At 45.3% G+C, this 18,364-nt stretch overlaps 1 pseudogene; it reads right to left on the bottom strand.

Moving 5' to 3' along the window:
• Positions 1-6,751: 6,751 nt before the first annotated feature.
• LOC139163264 (vomeronasal type-2 receptor 26-like) overlaps positions 6,752-18,364 on the bottom strand; it is a 28,032-nt pseudogene continuing 16,419 nt past the window's right edge.

Here is an 18,364-nt window from a genome sequence, read left to right on the forward strand (position 1 = left end):
TCATGAAAATCGAAAATCGAATAAATAAACAAATAGTTTCTCAGGCTCATTATATTTAATTATTTTTTGCAGTTATTATTGAGTTTGCCTCCTTGTTTTGACAATTAAAGTTATTTAAAAGCGCAAGAATAGATTGATGATTATATTGTGTTGTGGTTAGCTCTGGCCCAGCTCCTGCCCCAAGGACTGTGGATGTGGGGGAATCTGCTGGTGAAGGCTCCTCTGACCAAGAAGACATGAGTGACAGGGAGGAGGAGAATGGGGCAGACAGCTCAGAAGGAGATCAATGATCTAGCTCCTCCTTGGATTCGGAACAAGAGTTAATGATACAGCCACGCATGTGGAAAGCGATGCATAGGCAGCAACAACTGAGAGATTATTATCAAAGAAAATGAGGCCACCTGTGGTTGGGTGGGGCTGTGGTAATTAGTGAGGCTGCTATAAATAGTAGCCTGTGGGTTTGGCCATTGTGGAGGATTATCTGATCCTTATGTTTCGTGTCTGCCTTGCTGACTTCGACCTTTGTGTGCTGATTTTCCCCCGCTTTGAAACTAAACCAGGGCAAAGTGTGTTTCACTTTGTGAGAAGAAGAAGGACTGTGAATTGTTTCACAACTGCAAGCTAAGTATCACAGAACTGATAAGGGACTTGTACAAATTACCTGTTTTTTTGGAGACGAGTGCTCTTTGCTATATAAAAAGTGTGCTTAGTTTATTGGAATTTTCAGTATAAAGAACATTGTTTTGAATTTTCAAACGTGTGTGTGTCTGAAATTTGTATCTGTGAATTTTTGGGAGGATTCTACCAGAGAGCTCGACAGAACATATTGTTAATTATAACAACAAAGACACTGAAAATGGAGGACAGATTGATGATTATAGAGGTCCTATAGAGGAAAGAAAAAATAAGGGGGGGGGAATATTGGTACCAGGAAATATATTTTAATAATGAGGGGAGAAATGGGGAAAAGAGAGCAAGAGAAATTGAAAACAGACCCACACAAACAATACATTTAAAAGGAAGAAAATGAATGTGGGAAAAATGGAGCTGTTGATTCAAAAGTAGAAGAAAGAAAAAGCAAAAGCTAAAGAAATGGGGTTGGAGAGGAAACATCTACAAGAATGGGAGAGTGAAAAGAATAAAAGAAAATGGATTATTGATTGATTATGGCATGTTATAGAAATTATTTTTGTTTTTCTTTTTTTTGGAGTTATCATATGCATTTAATTGTGAATACTAATTGTGTACAGGTTTTACATAGTTTTTTAAAGTTTTAATATAATTATGTAGTTGAAGGTCTATTTTTAGGTTAAACATTTATATTAAATTTATATATGATTGTTGGAGTTAAATTAAATCTCGAATTAATGGAATTAAATCTTTCCAATGATAGAGAAAAAAAAAGAATAAGAAAAAATGACACTGGGTTAATTGTTGGAAGAATGTAACATCTGCATAATAATTACAGTTATATAGAAGATTTGTTTGATAGAAAACCTATAATTTAGAAATTTGATGGAATATTGAATGGATTTAGGTGATTATCAATATGTTTGGAAGAAGAAAAGACTTAAAGAAAAGCTAATTAATGTTACTATATAGTTTTGATATTAAATAATGGATATTTTATTGAGGGGAATCTAGTTAACAAATGACAGATGGAAGAAGAATCAGAAAAATTGTAATGATTTAAAAGAGCTAAAACAGAAAAAAAAAAGAATAAGAAAGCTGGAAGAAAGATGGGAAAGAGAAAAAGGAATTAGAAATTTAGAGTGCATTGAAATGATAGTTTAAATAGTAATTTGATGTTCATTATTAATTATTAATAGGATTTTATAGGGAGATTTTAGTAATTACTTTTTAGCTAATTTATTGGGGGGGATTTAAATTTGATAGATATTTGGGGTGAATGCGATAATATGCATGACCTGAGTGATTGTTATAGGTGGGCTGGGTGGGATTTTGGTATGGATGAAACGTATGAAAACGGTGTGAATGATTTAATTAGCCTACCTGACACTGGAGAGGTGGGAGGGGAGGGGGCACCAATCTCTGTGCTGGCAGAGGATCGGAATATCTCGATGTTGCTGGGGAGAGGCAGATATGGTGGGAGCCACAGAGCTAGCCCTTCTAGGGAAATGAGGGATCACTGCTTAATAACGATCCCTTCTTCTGGCTCTGTGAGCTCAACCCTGGGCACTGGTGATGAGTGTAATTCTGGCCCTGGGCTCAGGCTGCTGCTACTCAATGCCAGGTCGGTGGTAAACAAAGCACTTCTCATCCAGGATCTGATCCTGGATGAGGAGGCCAACCTGGCATGTGTAACTGAAACCTGGCTGGGCCCAGAGGGAGGAGTTGCTCTCTCTGAAATCTGCCCAGCCGGGTTTCAGATATGGCATCAGCCTCGACCCCAGGTAAGGGGGGGGGAGGAGTGGCTATTATAGCCAGGGAGAGCCTTTTCCTGCGTGGACTCGTTGCTCCAGAGATTGCGGGTTTTGAGTTCCTCCTGGTGAAGTTGGACTTAGAGGTTCAGGTGGGCTTGTTTCTCATGTACCTGCCTCCCAGCAGGGTGTCAAAAGCCCTGCCTGTGCTACTCGAGGAGGTAGCCGGGTTGGCAGTGGAGTTCCCCAGACTTATTGTCTTGGGGGACTTTAACTTGCCATCACTCGGCAAAACCTCTGGACTGGCACAGGAGTTCATGGCCACCATGACAGCCATGGACCTGACTCAAGTAGTACAGGGTCCAACTCACGAGGGGGGTCATGCACCTGACATGGTATTCCTCTCTGAGCAATTGAGTAATGGTCTAAGAATAAGGGGATTAGAGATGTTGCCTTTATCATGGTCGGACCATTTTCTACTACGGCTTGACTTCCTGGCTCCAATTCTTCCCTGCAGGGAGGCGGAACCAATTAGGGCTTTCAGAAAGCGCTTGGGGTTATTCCAGATACACTCTTCCACAGTTCGGCAGAGTCTCTTGCTGAGACCTGGAACAAGGCTGCAGCGGAGGCTCTTGACCGGATTGCGCTGCTGCGACCTCTCCGTGGCAGTAGCCCCCGTAGAGCTCCATGGTTCAATGAGGAACGCCAGAAGAGACGTCTGGAGAAGCGATGGAGGAAAAGTAAGTCCGAATCTGATCGAACACTTGTAAGAGCTCATATTAAGACTTACAAAGTGCCTCTCAGGGAGGCAAGATACGCGTATCATGCCACCTTGATTGCATCAGCGGAATCCCGCCCAGCTGCTCTGTTTAGGGTGACCCGCTCCCTTCTTAATCAGGGAGGAGTTGGGGAGCCCTTGCAGAGTAGTGCTGAGGACTTTAACACGTTTTTGCTGATAAAATTGCTCGGATCCGAGCGGACCTCGACTCCAATTGGATAACAGAGTCGACTGACAATGAGTCAGTCGAGGTGACTGGGGCCCATACTTGTCCACCTGTCTGGGAAGAGTTTGATCTGGTGATACCTGATGAAGTGGACAAGGCCATTGGAGCTGTGAGTTCCGCCACCTGCTTGCTGGATCCGTGTCCCTCCTGGCTGGTCTCGGCCAGCAGGGAGGTGACACGGAGCTGGGTCCAGGAGATTGTCAATGCTTCTTTGGGGAGGGGGTCCTTTCCGGATCTCTACAAGAGGCACTTGTGCACCCCCTCCTCAAGAAGTCTTCCCTGGACCCAGCCATTCTCAACAACTATCCTCCCTGTCTCCAACCTTCCCTTTATGGGGAATGTTGTTGAGAAGGTGGTGTCGCTCCAGCTCCAGTGGTCCTTGGAAGAAGCCAATTATCTAGGCCCTTGGCAGTCAGGATTCAGACCCGGCTACAGCACGGAAACTGCTTTGGTTGCGCTGGTGGATGATCTCTGGCGGGCCCGGGACAGAGATTTATCCTCTGTCCTGGTGCTTCTTGACCTCTCAGCGGCTTTTGATACCATCGATCATGGTATCCTTCTGCGCCGATTGGAGGGGTTGGGAGAGGGAGGCACCGTTTTATGGTGGTTTTCTCCTACCTCGCTGGTTGGTTGCAGTCAGTGTTAGTGGGGGGGCAGAGGTCGTTTCCTAGGTCCCTACCTTGTGGGGTTCCTCAGGGGTCAGTTCTCTCCCCTCCTGCTGTTTAATATCTACATGAAACCGCTGGGTGAGATATCCAAGGGCATGGGGTGAGTTACCATCAGTACGCTGACGACACCCAGCTGTACATCTCCACCCCATGTCCATTCAGCGAAGCAGTGGAACTGAAGTGCTGGTGTCTGGAGGCTGTCAGGGTCTGGATGGGTGCCAACAGGCTCAGACTCAATCCAGACAACACGGCGTGGCTGTGGGTACTGCCTCCCAAGGACATGTCCATCTGTCCATCTATCACCCGGGGGGGGATTATTGACTCCCTCAGAGAGGGTTTGCAACTTGGGCATCCTTCTCGATCCACAGCTAACTTTAGAACACCATCTTTCAGCTGTGGCGAGGGGGGCGTTTGCCTGGGTTCGCCTGGTGCACCAGTTGTGGCCCTATTTGGACAGGGAGTCTTTGCTCACAGTCACTCATGCTCTTATCACCTCGAGGTTCGACTACTCAATGCTCTCTACATGGGGCTACCTTTGGAGAGTGTTCAGAAACTTCAACTTATCCAAAATGCAGCCGCGCGAGTAGTCTTGGGCCTTCTAAGAAATGCCCACATCTCACCATCACTCCACGGACTGCATTGGCTACCGATTAGTTTCCGGGCACAATTCAAAGTGTTGGTTATGACCTATAAAGCCCTACATGGCACAGGACCAGATTATCTCCGAGACCGCGTTCTGCCGCACGAATCCCAGTGACGGTGAGGTCCCACAGAGTTGGCCTCCTTAGGGTCCGGTCGACCAAACAATGTCGGATCTAAAAGTCCCAAGCCTGGCGGCAAAGATGAGTTTTTAAGCTCTTTCAGAAGGCAAGGAGGGAGGGGGCAGTGCGAATCTCTGTGTGGAGTTGATTCCAGAGGGCCGGGGCTTCCACAGTGAAGGCTCGACCCAGGGGTAGAGCCTTCTCTGTGGAAGCCCCAGCCCTCTGGAATCAGCTCCCCCCAGAGATTCGCACTGTCCCCTCCCTCCTTGCCTTCTGAAAGAGCTTAAAAACTCATAGTTCCCACCAGGCTTGGGACTTTTAGATCTTCCCCTGACCACTGAATGCCTTAAGTATGACTGCTGAATGTTTGGTTAATAAGTTAATTGTTTGATTTTTTTTCCTTTTAATTGTTTTTAAATTGTAGTATTAATTGGATTACATTATTGTTCTGTTTTTATATATGCTGTGAGCCGCCCCGAGTCCTCGGAGAGGGGCGGCATACAAATCCAATTAATTAATTAATTAATTAAATAAATAATTAAATAAATAAATAAAGCAAGCTTGGATGCTACCTGGAATCTTGATAATTAACCTGAATCCGTCTTAAATTCTCACCCAGCTACCCCTGGCTCCTCAGCTACCCCTGGCTGGTCAGGGAGCTGAGCCCCAGCATCCAATCTGGCACCAGGCAGTGTGAAAACTCAGGAAAAAGAAAAAAATGGAAGAGAAGGTGCAAGCTGCTGACAAATTCCAGGTTCTTTACAATCCACCCCAGGAATTCACAATTGCCAGAGAGACTGAAAAGAATGTGATTTAGATGGAGGCTCCTTGGCCCCTCTCTTGGCTAGAGCCCACCAGAATTGGGGCAAACATAGATAGAGAAATAGTCCCAAAGGGGCTTTTATGACAAAAAGGGGCTTTTATGACAAAAATGGAAGAGAAGGTGCAAGCTGCTGAGGAATTCCAGGTTCTTTACAATCCACCCCAGGAATTCACAATTGCCAGAGAGACTGAAAAGAGTGTGATTTAGATGGAGGCTCCTTGGCCCCTCTCTTGGCTAGAGCCCACCAGAATTGGGGCAAACATAGATAGAGAAATAGTCCCAAAGGGGCTTTTATGACAAAGACAACTGGATTTTCCAATTTTGCTTTAAGACATTTTGCTTCTACTCCAAGAAGCTTCTCCAGTTGCAGGGTAAGACTTTGTGGGATGTGGAGTCAAAACTGTATTTATTAATGAACCAAATGCCTCACGGACCTCACTAGATCTTGATGTCCTGTACACATTTGTTGTTGCCCATATCTAATTATTTCACTTACTTCTCTTCTCAATCCATTGTATGCATCAGTTTAAATAATATAAAATGTGTTTCAACTGAAAGGTGTCTTGATCTCTGGGTTTAAACATATTTTTAGAAAATACGAACAACCATAGCATCCATGCACACCCACTGAACAGCAAAAAGAAAGGGGGAAGACACATTTATTATAACTGGGAGTCCATTTCTACCACATAAACAAATGAATCATTTGTTTATTTAATTAAAAAAAGCATTAAAATATCAAACATATAAAGCAGTGTTCCAATATCTCAGGTGTTGCCACAAAGAAGAAGGAGTCAACCTATTCTCCAAAGCACCTGAGGGTAGAAGAAGAAGCAATGGGTGGAAGCTGAACAAGGGGAGAAGCAATTTAGAACAATTAATCAGTGGAACAACTTGCCTCCAGAAGTTGAGAGTGCTCCAACACTGGAAGTTTTTTAGAAGATGTTGGATAACCATCTGTCTGAAGTAGTGTAGGGTTTCCTGTCTAAGCAGGGGGTTGGACTAGAAGACCTCCAAGGTCCCTTCCAACTCTATTGTTATTATTAAACACCATTTAGTACATTTATTAACTGACATTTCTGGGAAACACATACACAGAACTCAATTTTCTATTTTATTTTGACATCATACATTCTTTTGTATTCAGATTTGGTCTTAGGAAAATAATGTAACATTTGGGAAGAAAAATTAATAGCAACAGGCTAGCACTGGAAGCCAACATGGAGAAGACTTGCACAGCAACCATATACTTTCCCTTGGTACTCAGGTAGGTGGGTACGAAGGATATCCAGACAGCGCAGAAGACCATCATGCTGAAGGTGATCAGCTTAGCTTCATTGAAGGCCCCAGGGAGATTCCTGGCCAGGAAGGCCACTGTGAAGCAGATAACAGCCAGGAAACCCATGTAGCCAAGAGCAAGGTAGAACATGGCAACAGAGCCTTCATTACATTGCAGGATAACCTGAGAAGACTCTGAGTACATGTCGGACTCCAGGAATGGGGGAGAGATGCTCAACCAGATGCTGCAGATGACAACTTGGACCCCAGAGCAAGAAAATATGATAGAGTTGGCCATCTTCTTCCCTAGCCACTTTTGTATGTTACTTCCTGGTTTTGTGGCCAAGAAGGCTAAAACCACCATGATAGTTTTGGCCAAGACGGTACAAATGGCAACTGTAAAAATGTTGCTGAATGCTGTTTGTTGGACAAGGCAGGTGATTACTCTTGGATGCCCAATGAATAAGAATGAGGTTAAGAATGAAAAGAGGAGGGAGACGAGGAGGATAAAGGAGAGATCACGATTGCTGGCTTTGACCATGGGAGTTGCTTGAAATTTAATGAATACTCCAAAGGTGAAACCTATTGCTACAGTCAGGAACAAGGCAATGGAAGCTAGGACGATCCCCAACATTTCATGATAGGATAGAAACGTTTCCATCTTAGGTATACAGCCATGTCGGTTGATGCTAGGATGCTGATCCACTGGACATTTCGTGCATTTTTCAGCATCTGAAAAAAGCAAGATTAACATCTACCATAAAATAGATTCTTCGGTCAGATGCAGAGTTGGAATAAAAGTAATGATGACGTGGAAGTATGTGTGTAGAGAAAGGAAGTATGCAGCAATGTTTGCAAGTTTAAGCAATTTTTGCAGGATTATTAATTAATTAATTAATTAATTAATTAATTTGTCAAACATGTATAGGATAGTAGTAGTAGTTTATATAAATATAACAGTAGTAAAAAGTAACAATAAAAGAGGACAATAGGAAAGTAGGACAGGGATGGTGGGCACAGCGGTGGGCTTATGCACACCCCTTACAGACCTCTAAGAAATGGAGAGAGGTTGACTATAGACCAATGTTCCCGCTAATTTTTTTTCGGTGTGGGCGGAAAAGTATAGTGTCTGAGCGACAGTCCCTTTGGGACTGGGTGGCATGGAAGAATAAATAAATAAATAAATAAATTCCCTTCTTTTTTTATTAAAAGAAATTAATAATAAAACAAAACCAAAATCTATTTTATTACTATCTTCTCCTCTTTTTCCATCCCTGTCTCCTCCCCCCTTGTGTGTGTGTGTGTGTGTGTGTGTGTGAAATCTTGAACCATTTCCAATAACAGGTGAGCCATTGGAAATGGTTCAAGAGTTCACACACACACACACACACACACATGGCTGGGTTTTTTTTTCTCTGTTATTATTTGGGTGCTTTTTACCATATGCTTTAAATCAAGAGTCATTGCTCACTCTCTCTCTCTCCCCCTCTTGCTCTCTCTCTCTCTTTCTCTCTCATTTTCTTTCTCTCTCTTTATTGCTTTCTCTCTCACTCACTCACTCTTTCTTTCTATCTCTCTTGCTTTCTTTCTCTTCTCTCTCTTGCTATCTCTCTCTCCCCCTTTCATCTCCCTCTCTTTTTCTCTCTTGTTTTCTTTCTCTCTCTCTCTTGCTTTCTTTCTCTTCTCTCTCTTGCTATCTCTCTCTCTCCCCCTTTCATCTCTCTCTCTTTTTCTCTCTTGTTTTCTTTCTCTCTCTCTTGCTTTCTTTCTCTTCTCTCTCTTGCTATCTCTCTCTCCCCCCTTTCTCTCTTTCTCTCAGGAGCAGCATTGGGCAGTAGCCGTGGGGCGGCAGCAGGGTGATCAGCTGTAAGGCGGAGCTCCGGAACGGAGGCACTGACGGCGAGGGGGATGCGAGAGCACTTTCTCCGAGCGCTTCGGGAATGCCTGCCCTGCCTCTACTGCAGCCCCCTTGCTGGAAGTCTGGGACAAAAGTGCTCCCAGCGAAGGGGCTGCAAGAGGGGTGGGGTGGGCATTCCCGAAGCCCGCGGAGAAAGCCCTCTCACGCAGCCCCCTGGCTGGCAGCGCTTTCATCCCGAGAAGCTGCAGCCGCAGCCGCCACTGCTGCGGGGGAAGTCGCGCCCCAAGACAGGTGGCGGAGGAGGAGAGGGGGCGGATTGGGTGGGCGGGGGGCAGGGCTGAGAGGCCAGGAGTGCGAGGGGGCCGGAGGCACCGTGGGGAGGCAGGGGCGGCCGCAGCTCCCTTCCCTTCTACTGCCGCCGGCACTTCCCCGCTCCCCCGTGGGCTGGCAGAGGAATGGGGAGCTCGCGCCCGTGGAAAAGGGTGCGTGGGGGGTATTTTGGGGCGCTCGTGCGCTCACGCGCGCAACTTACAGGGAACAGTGCTATAGACAGTTTAAGGTCAATGTTCCCTCTAACTTTTTTCCAGTGTGGGTGGAAAAGTATAATGTCTGAGTGGCACATTTTCATGCCTGGGCATGGATCGGTTAGAAACCCAGTCGTTAAGCGAATCTGGCTTCTCCACCCCTTCCCCCATTGTCTTTGCTTGTGAGACGGTCACAAAAGGGGGTCACGTGACCTCAAGAGACAGCAACGGTCATAAATATGAAATGGTGGCCAAGTTTTGATCATGCAATCGTGGGGCTGCTGCGAAAGTTGTAAATGTGGAAAAGGGGCATAAGTCACTTTTTTCACGGCTGTTGCAACTTTGAACGGTCAGTAAATTAACCGTTGTAAGTCAAGGACTGTCACACTGAGTATTGACAGCCCCAGAGACATTCTAAGTCTTTCAGAGTTATGCAGTAATTAAATAGTGAACAGTGTGTGTTTGTATTAGCTCCACCCATTATGATGTAAAATCCTGCCACATCATACATGCATCATTTCCCTCATGTTGAAATTCTCCATATTGTCCTCTCTTTCTTTGTTAACTGCAATGATGTAGCACATATATCAGATGCCTCCAACAGGCATTAATTATATTTTCTTACTTTTGTAATAAAAGTAACTTTGTTTGAAAGATGATAGAAACATAGAAACATAGAAGAACATGAAGGAGTACCTGAGGGACTTCAACGAATACAAATCACCAGGGCCAGATGGACTTCACCCCAAAGTCCTAAAAGAATTGGCAGACACCATAGCGGAACCACTCCTCCTCATCTACAAAATATCCTGGATCACTGGAGACCTACCGGAAGACTGGAAGCGAGCTGACGTAGTCCCCATCCACAAAAAAGGCAAAAAGACCGACCCAGGTAACTACAGACCAATCAGTCTGACCTCTATACCTGGAAAAATACTGGAGAAAATAATCAAAAAACAACTTACCCACTTCCTAGAAACAAACAAGATCATATCCAATAGCCAGCACGGATTCATCAGAAACAAATCATGCCAAACCAATCTCATATCATTTTTCAACACCATAACCAAGTCAGTTGACCAACGCAACTCAGTGGACCTCATATACTTGGACTTCAGTAAGGCTTTCGATAAAGTCGACCACAATCTCCTAATCCACAAACTAGAAAAAAATGGAGTAGATTACTACACATGTAGATGGATAAACAGTTGGCTGACCAACCACACCCAACGAGTTGTCCTCAACGGCACCAAATCCACATGGAAAAAAGTAGACAGTGGAGTACCACAGGGCTCTGTCCTGGGTCCTGTACTCTTTAACATCTTCATCAACGACCTGGACGAGGGAATAAAAGGGGAACTAATAAAATTTGCAGATGACACCAAGCTGGCGGGGGTAGCCAACACCCTTGAGGCCAGGCTCAGAGTACAAGAAGACCTAGACAGACTATCACAGTGGGCCCATACCAACAAAATGAGGTTCAACACTGACAAATGCAGAGTCCTCCACCTCGGCAAAAAGAACCCTAGACATACATACAGCCTGGGAGATACCCCACTCAGCAGTAGTGACTGCGAAAGAGATCTTGGAGTCTTGGTGGTCAATCAACTAAACATGAGTCAGCAATGTGCAGCAGCAGCCAAAAAAGCCAACTCAATCCTAAGCTGCATCAACAGAGGAATACGCTCCAAGACCAGGGAAGTACTAATACCACTCTACTATGCCCTGGTCAGACCCCACCTGGAGTACTGCATCCAATTCTGGTCACCTCACTACAAAAAAGACATCGAAACTCTGGAGAAGGTGCAAAAAAGAGCAACCAAAATGATTAGGGGACTCGAAACCAAGACTTACGAAGAGAGATTGAGCGAACTGGGCATGGACAGCCTAGAAAAAAGAAGGTCTAGAGGGGACATGATAGCAGTTTACAGATACTTGAGGGGTTGCCACAGTGAGGAGGGGGTCTCTTTATTCCCCAGGGCACCAGAGGGCCGGACGAGGAACAATGGTTGGAAGCTGACCAAGGAGAGATTCAACCTGGAAATAAGGAAGAACTTCCTGATGGTCAGAGCGATCAACCAATGGAACTGCCTGCCAGGGGAGGTGGTGAACTCCCCAACTCTGGACACCTTCAAGAGGAGATTGGACTTCCATTTGGCTGGGGTGCTGTAGGGTTTCCTGCTCAGGCAGGGGGTTGGACTCGATGACCTAACGGTCCCTTTCAACTCTATTAATAAATAAAATTAAAGACTGACGGCAGAAAAAGACCTCATGGTCCATCTAGTCTGCCCTTATACTATTTCCTGTATTTTATCTTACAATGGATATATGTTTATCCCAGGCATGTTTAAATTCAGTTACTGTGGATTTACCAACCACGTCTGCTGGAAGTTTGTTCCAAGGATCTACCACTCTTTCAGTGAAATAATATTTTCTCACGTTGCTTTTGATCTTTCCCCCAACTAACTTCAGATTGTGTCCCCTTGTTCTTGTGTTCACTTTCCTATTAAAAACACTTCCCTCCTAAATCTTATTTAACCCTTTAACATATTTAAATGTTTCAATCATGTCCCCCCTTTTCCTTCTGTCCTCCAGACTATACAGATTGAGTTCATTAAGTCTTTCCTGATATGTTTTATGCTTAAGACCTTCCACCATTCTTGTAGCCCGTCTTTGGACCCATTCAATTTTGTCAATATCTTTTTGTAGGTGAGGTCTCCAGAACTGAACACAGTATTCCAAATGTGGTCTCACCAGCGCTTTATATAAGGGGATCACAATCTCCCTCTTTCTGCTTGTTATACCTCTAGCTATGCAGCCAAGCATCCTACTTGTTTTCCTACTGCCCGACCACACTGCTCACCCATTTTGAGACTGTCAGAAATCACTAACCCTAAATCCTTCTCTTCTGAAGTTTTTGCTAACACAGAACTGCCAATGCATTCTCTACTTTAATCCATCGACTCTCAGATTTGATTCATTATGGTCCACGCGGGCTGTAATTTATCTCTAAATCTGTCACAGACAACCTGCCTTCTCCCCTAGATGTTTTCTGTGGAGTTTCAAAATGGACTCCTGATCTGCTTCTAAAAGAGTGCACTGGTCAGACAGATAATCCTTGACTTCTGTTCTGACCCCAATGGAGAAAGATGGTTATTAAGTGAGTTCTGCCTTAGTTTACCACCTTTCTTGCCACGGTCGTTAAGTGAATCCCTGCAGTTGCTTATCAGAAGATCCCAAAAGATGTTCACATAACCATGGGACGTGGCCACCATCATAACTAACTTGTCAAGTGTCCAAAGTTTGATTCAATAACCCCTTAATTTTTCTAACAAAGTCCTTCCTTCCTAGAAGGAAGAATAGAAAGAATAAAATGGAAAAGGGGATTAAGGGGGGATACAAAAGAATAAAAAAGAAAAGGGTTTGGTTCAAAATTCTGCTCAGATTAAAGAAATTGGAGTTTGAGAAGGTTTGATTAAGCTTGGAGTATTGTTTTGTTTGCTCTTTTCTTAACTTTAATTATTTTTTTCTATTTAGATATATGAATTTAGGAATTGCTGATCTGTTTTAATAAAATTAGAAGTATTGATTATAATAAGATGTAGTAAAGGATACTGATTTGGATTAATGCATAAATGGAATTGAATTTAGAATTGTTGGGGAGATTAATTATGTTAATGATTTTTAATTGATTGAAAATAGAGAATATTTAGAATTTTTTCCCCTTTTTTCTCAAAATTTAAGAATAATAATTCAGTAACTGAAATTTAAGATTAATAATTCAGTAAGAAATGTAGATAAGTATTAATTGGCTAAATGTTAGATGGGCTGAAATAATTTTTAAATTTGGGATTAGGTAAATGTACTATTTAGAGAGGGGAAGAAGTCTGAAATCCGTATATCTTTATGTTTTGTTTTTAATTTTCTTTTGTTAACATCTGGCTATACAAGGTTTTCTTGGTTTATAGAAAAAAGTATAAAGAAAGAAGGAAGCAGTTTGGCACAATGATTAATAAGTTAGAAATATAATTGGTGTTGTACTTTTTGAAAGAACATTAAGGAGGAAATTTAATTAAAATGTACCTGGATGACAACATTAGAAAAAAACTTTTGCAATTTTTTTGATGATTAATATTAATTACTAACAAAATACTGCATTTTATTCATGGAAAATTAGATGGTACACTGTATTGTTTGAATATATGTTGAGAGGGGAAAAAATTACACCCCCCCCCCAAAAAAGCCTTTCCTTCCTCTGTCCCTCTATTCATTTCATTCCTCTTCCTTCCTTCCTTCCTTCCTTCCTTCCTTCCTTCCTTCCTTCCTTCCTTCCTTCCTTCCTTGTTCCTCCATTTCTCCTTCCTTCCTTCCTCCTTTTCTTCCTTCCTTCCCTCCTTCCTCTCCACTTTCCCTCCCTCTTTTCCCTTTTCTTTCTTTCTCTCCATTTCTCTATCTCTCTTTTCCCTCTCTCTCATTCTTTCCCCCCAGATCTCTCTCATTTCTGTGTACTTCACCCTCTCTCCCCACCTTCTCTCTCTCATTTGTTTCTCCTCCCTTTTTGCTCTCATTTATCTCGTTTTCATTTATGTTTTTCTCTCTCTTTCCTCTCCTTTTTTCTTTCTCTCGTTGTAATCCAGAAGCAAGGGCTGCAGGATTGGGGACTGATGGAGCCAAGCCCCCATGCGCCGATCAAGGCCGCCCCGTGGGCTTTTCCAGCGTCTGGATACACAGAGCATGCCTGCCCCCCCATATCACTTGCCCATATCACACCCCCATTTTGGATGCCTGTGGCGACTAGCTGCCCACATCCACACTGGGGATGGTGCCAGCAGGGACCCCACGAGAAACCGCCAGGCAAATGATACGGGGCGTGTGGTGGCAGCTGAGGAAAAGTAAGGTGAAGTACTCATTAACAGGAAGGACATTTTGGTATATGATTTTATGAACTACAGTTAGATCAGTTTGGAGGCGACATAGTTGTAAATTGTCTAATCCCAGAATTTCAAGTCTGGTGGAATAAGGTATTTTGTTGAAAGTGGAGGAGTGAAGGACTCTTCTTGTGAAGTATTTCTGGACTCTCTTGATTTACAATGTGGCTTCCATACAGGTGAGCTGTATTCCAGAATTGGTCTAACAAATGAGAGCATATGCACCAAACACAAATTCCTTGTGTGTCCAATCACACTTGGCCAATAAAGAATTCTGTTCTATTCTATTCTATTCTATTCTATCCTATTCTATTCTATTCTAAATGTTTTGTAAGCTCTTGTTAGCAGTATAATATTGCCAGAGAAGAAGCTGCATAAGATCAGATTAACAACTCTTAGTACTTTTTTGACAATGTTGTTATAGTGAGCTCTAGCACTTAGGGCATTGGATACCTCTGGAACTGCCTGCTACTGCACGAATCCCAGCGACCGATAAGGTCCCACAGAGTTGGCCTTCTCCGGGTCCCGTCGACTAACAATGTCATTTGGCGGGCCCCAGGGGAAGAGCCTTCTCTGTGGTGGCCCCGGCCCTCTGGAACCAACTCCCCTCGGAGATTAGAACTGCCCCCACCCTCCCTGTCTTTTGTAAACTACTCAAGACTCATTTATACTGCCAGGCATGGGGGAGTTGAGATAGCTCTTCCCCCTAGGCCATTACAAGTTATGCATGGTATGTTTGTGTGTATGTTTGGTTTTATAATAGGGGTTTTTAGTTGTTTTTTATTATTGGATTGTACTCTGGGGTGACAGAGGGTCAGAATATTTCGGTGTTGCTGGGGAGAGGCAGATATGGCGGGGGCCACAGAGTTAGCCGTTCCAGGGGAACGAAGGACCGTTGCTTAATAACAATCCCTTGTTCTGCCTCTGTGAGCTCAATCTTGGGTACTGGTGATGAGTGTAATTCTGGCCCTGGGCTCAGGTTGCTGCTGCTTAATGCCAGGTTGGTGGTAAATAAAGCTCTCCTCATCCGGGATTTAATCCTGGATGAGGAGGCCGACCTGGCATGTATTACTGAAACCTGGCTGGGCCCAGAGGGAGGAGTTCCTCTCTCTGAAATTTGCCCAGCCGGGTTTCAGACATGGCATCAACCTCGACCCCAGGGAAGGGGGGGGAGGAGTGGCTATTATAGCCAGGGAGAGCCTTTGCCTACGTGGACTCATTGCTCCAGAGATTGCGGATTGTGAGTCTCTCTTGATGAAGTTGGACTTAGGGGTTCAGGTGGGCTTGTTTCTCACGTACCTGCCTCCCAGCTGCATGTCAAAAGCCCTGCCTGTGCTGCTCGAGGAGGTAGCCGGGTTGGCGGTGGAGTTCCTCAGACTTATTGTCTTGGGGGACTTCAATCTGCCGTCACTCGGCAAAGCCTCTGGACTGGCACAGGAGTTCATGGCCACCATGACACCCATGGACCTGACTCAAGTAATACAGGGTCCGACTCACGAGGAAGGACACGCACCCAACATGGTATTCCTCTCTGAGCAATTGAGCAATGGTCTGAGACTAAGGGGCTTAGAAGTATTGCCTTTGTCATGGTCAAACCATTTTCTACTATGGCTTGACTTCCTGGCTCCAATCCTTCCCCGCAGGGAGGCGGAACCAATTAAGATGTTCCGCCCCAGACGCCTGATGGACCCAGAGGGCTTTCAGATGGCGCTTGGGGTTATTCCAGATGCACTCGTCCACAGTTCGGCGGAGTCTCTTGCGGAAGCCTGGAACAAGGCTGCAGCGGAGGCTCTTGATTGGATTGCGCCTTTGCGACCTCTCCGTGGCGCTAGACCCCGTAGAGCTCCATGGTTCAACGAGGAGCTCCGGGAGTTGAAACGCCAGAAGAGATGTCTAGAGAAGCGATGGAGGAGGAGTAAGTCTGAATTTGATCGAACACTTGTAAGAGCTTTTATTAAGACTTACAAAGTGGCGCTCAAGGCGGCAAGATGCACGTATCATGCCGCCTTGATTGCATCAGCGGAATCCCGCCCGGCCACTCTGTTTAGGGTGACCCGCTCCCTTCTTAATCAGAGGGGAGTTGGGGAGCCTTTACAGAGTAGTGCTGAGGATTTTAACACATTTTTCGCTGATAAAATCGCTCAGATCCGGGCGGACCTCGACTCCAATTGGAAAACAGAGTCGGCTGACAACGAGTCAGTTGAGGTGACTGGGGCACGTACTTGTCCATCTGTCTGGGAAGAGTTTGATCTGGTGACACCTAAGGAAGTGGACAAGGCCATTGGAGCTGTGAATTCCGCCATCTGTTTACTGGATCCGTGTCCCTCCTGGCTGGTTTCGGCCAGCAGAGAGGTGACACGGAGCTGGGTCCAGGAGATTATCAACGCTTCCTTGGGGAGGGGATCCTTCCCATTATCCTATAAAGAGGAGCTCGTGCGCCCCCTCCTCAAGAAGCCTTCCCTGGACCCAGCCGTACTTAATAACTACCGGCCAGTCTCCATCCTTCCCTTTATGGGGAAGGTTGTCGAGAAGGTGGTGGCACTCCAACTCCAGCGATCCTTGGAAGAAGCCGATTATCTAGGTCCCCAGCAGTCGGGTTTCAGGCCCGGTTACAGCACGGAAACTGCTTTGGTCGCGTTGATGGATGATCTCTGGCGGGCCCGGGACAGGGGTTTATCCTCTGTCCTGGTGCTTCTTGACCTCTCAGCGGCTTTCGATACCATCGACCATGGTATTCTTCTGCACCGGCTGGAGGGGTTGGGGGTGGGAGGCACTGTTCTACAGTGGTTCTCCTCCTACCTCTCCGGTCGGTCGCAGTTGGTGTTAGTGGGGGGTCAGAGGTCGACTCCGAGGTCTCTCCCTTGTGGGGTGCCTCAGGGGTCAGTCCTCTCCCCCCTGCTATTTAATATCTACATGAAACCGCTGGGTGAGATCATCCAAGGGCATGGGGTGAGATATCATCAGTACGCTGATGATACCCAGCTTTACATCTCCACCCCATGTCCAGTCAACGAAGCAGTGGAAGTGATGTGCCGGTGTCTGGAGGCTGTTGGGGCCTGGATGGGTGTCAACAGACTCAAACTCAACCCGGATAAGACGGAGTGGCTGTGGGTTTTGCCTCCCAAGGACAATTCCATCTGTCCTTCCATTACCCTGGGGGGGGATTATTGACCCCCTCGGAGAGGGTCCGCAACTTGGGCGTCCTCCTCGATCCACAGCTCACATTAGAGAACCATCTTTCAGCTGTGGCGAGGGGGGCGTTTGCCCAGGTTCGCCTGGTGCACCAGTTGCGACCCTATCTGGACCGGGACTCACTGCTCACAGTCACTCATGCCCTCATCACCTCGAGGTTCGACTACTGTAATGCTCTCTACATGGGGCTACCTTTGAAAAGTGTTCGGAAACTTCAGATAGTGCAGAATGCAGCTGCGAGAGCAGTCATGGGCCTACCTAGGTATGCCCATGTTTCACCAACACTCCGCAGTCTGCATTGGTTGCTGATCAACTTCCAGTCACAATTCAAAGTGTTGGTTATGACCTTTAAAGCCCTTCATGGCACTGGACCAGAATATCTCCGAGACCGCCTGCTGCTGCACGAATCCCAGCGACCGATTAGGTCCCACAGAGTGGGCCTTCTCCGGGTCCTGTCAACTAAACAATGTCGGTTGGCGGGCCCCAGGGGAAGAGCCTTCTCTGTGGTGGCCCCGACCCTCTAGAACCAACTCCCCCCGGAGATTAGAACTGCACCTACTCTCCTTGCCTTTCATAAGCTCCTTAAGACCCACCTGTGTCGTCAGGCATGGGGGAACTGAGACATCTCCCCCGGGCATATACAATTTATGAATGGTATGTGTGTATGTATGTGTGTATAGAAAATGGGGTTTTTAAATGTTTTTAGTAGAACTTTAGATTTGTTGTAAATTGTTTTTTCACTTTGTTGTGAGCCGCCCCGAGTCTGCGGAGAGGGGCGGCATACAAATCTAAATAAATAAATAAATAAAATAAATAAATTATTGTTGTTAGCCGCCCCGAGTCTGCGGAGAGGGGAGGCATACAAATCCAATAAATTATTATTATATATATATTATATGAGTAGTCCAAGGTCTTTGACAAAGTGAGGGTCATCTACAAGTTCGTTT

Source organism: Erythrolamprus reginae, chromosome 2, assembly GCF_031021105.1.
Source record: "Erythrolamprus reginae isolate rEryReg1 chromosome 2, rEryReg1.hap1, whole genome shotgun sequence".
In the NCBI taxonomy this organism is placed as follows: Eukaryota; Metazoa; Chordata; class Lepidosauria; order Squamata; family Dipsadidae; genus Erythrolamprus; species Erythrolamprus reginae.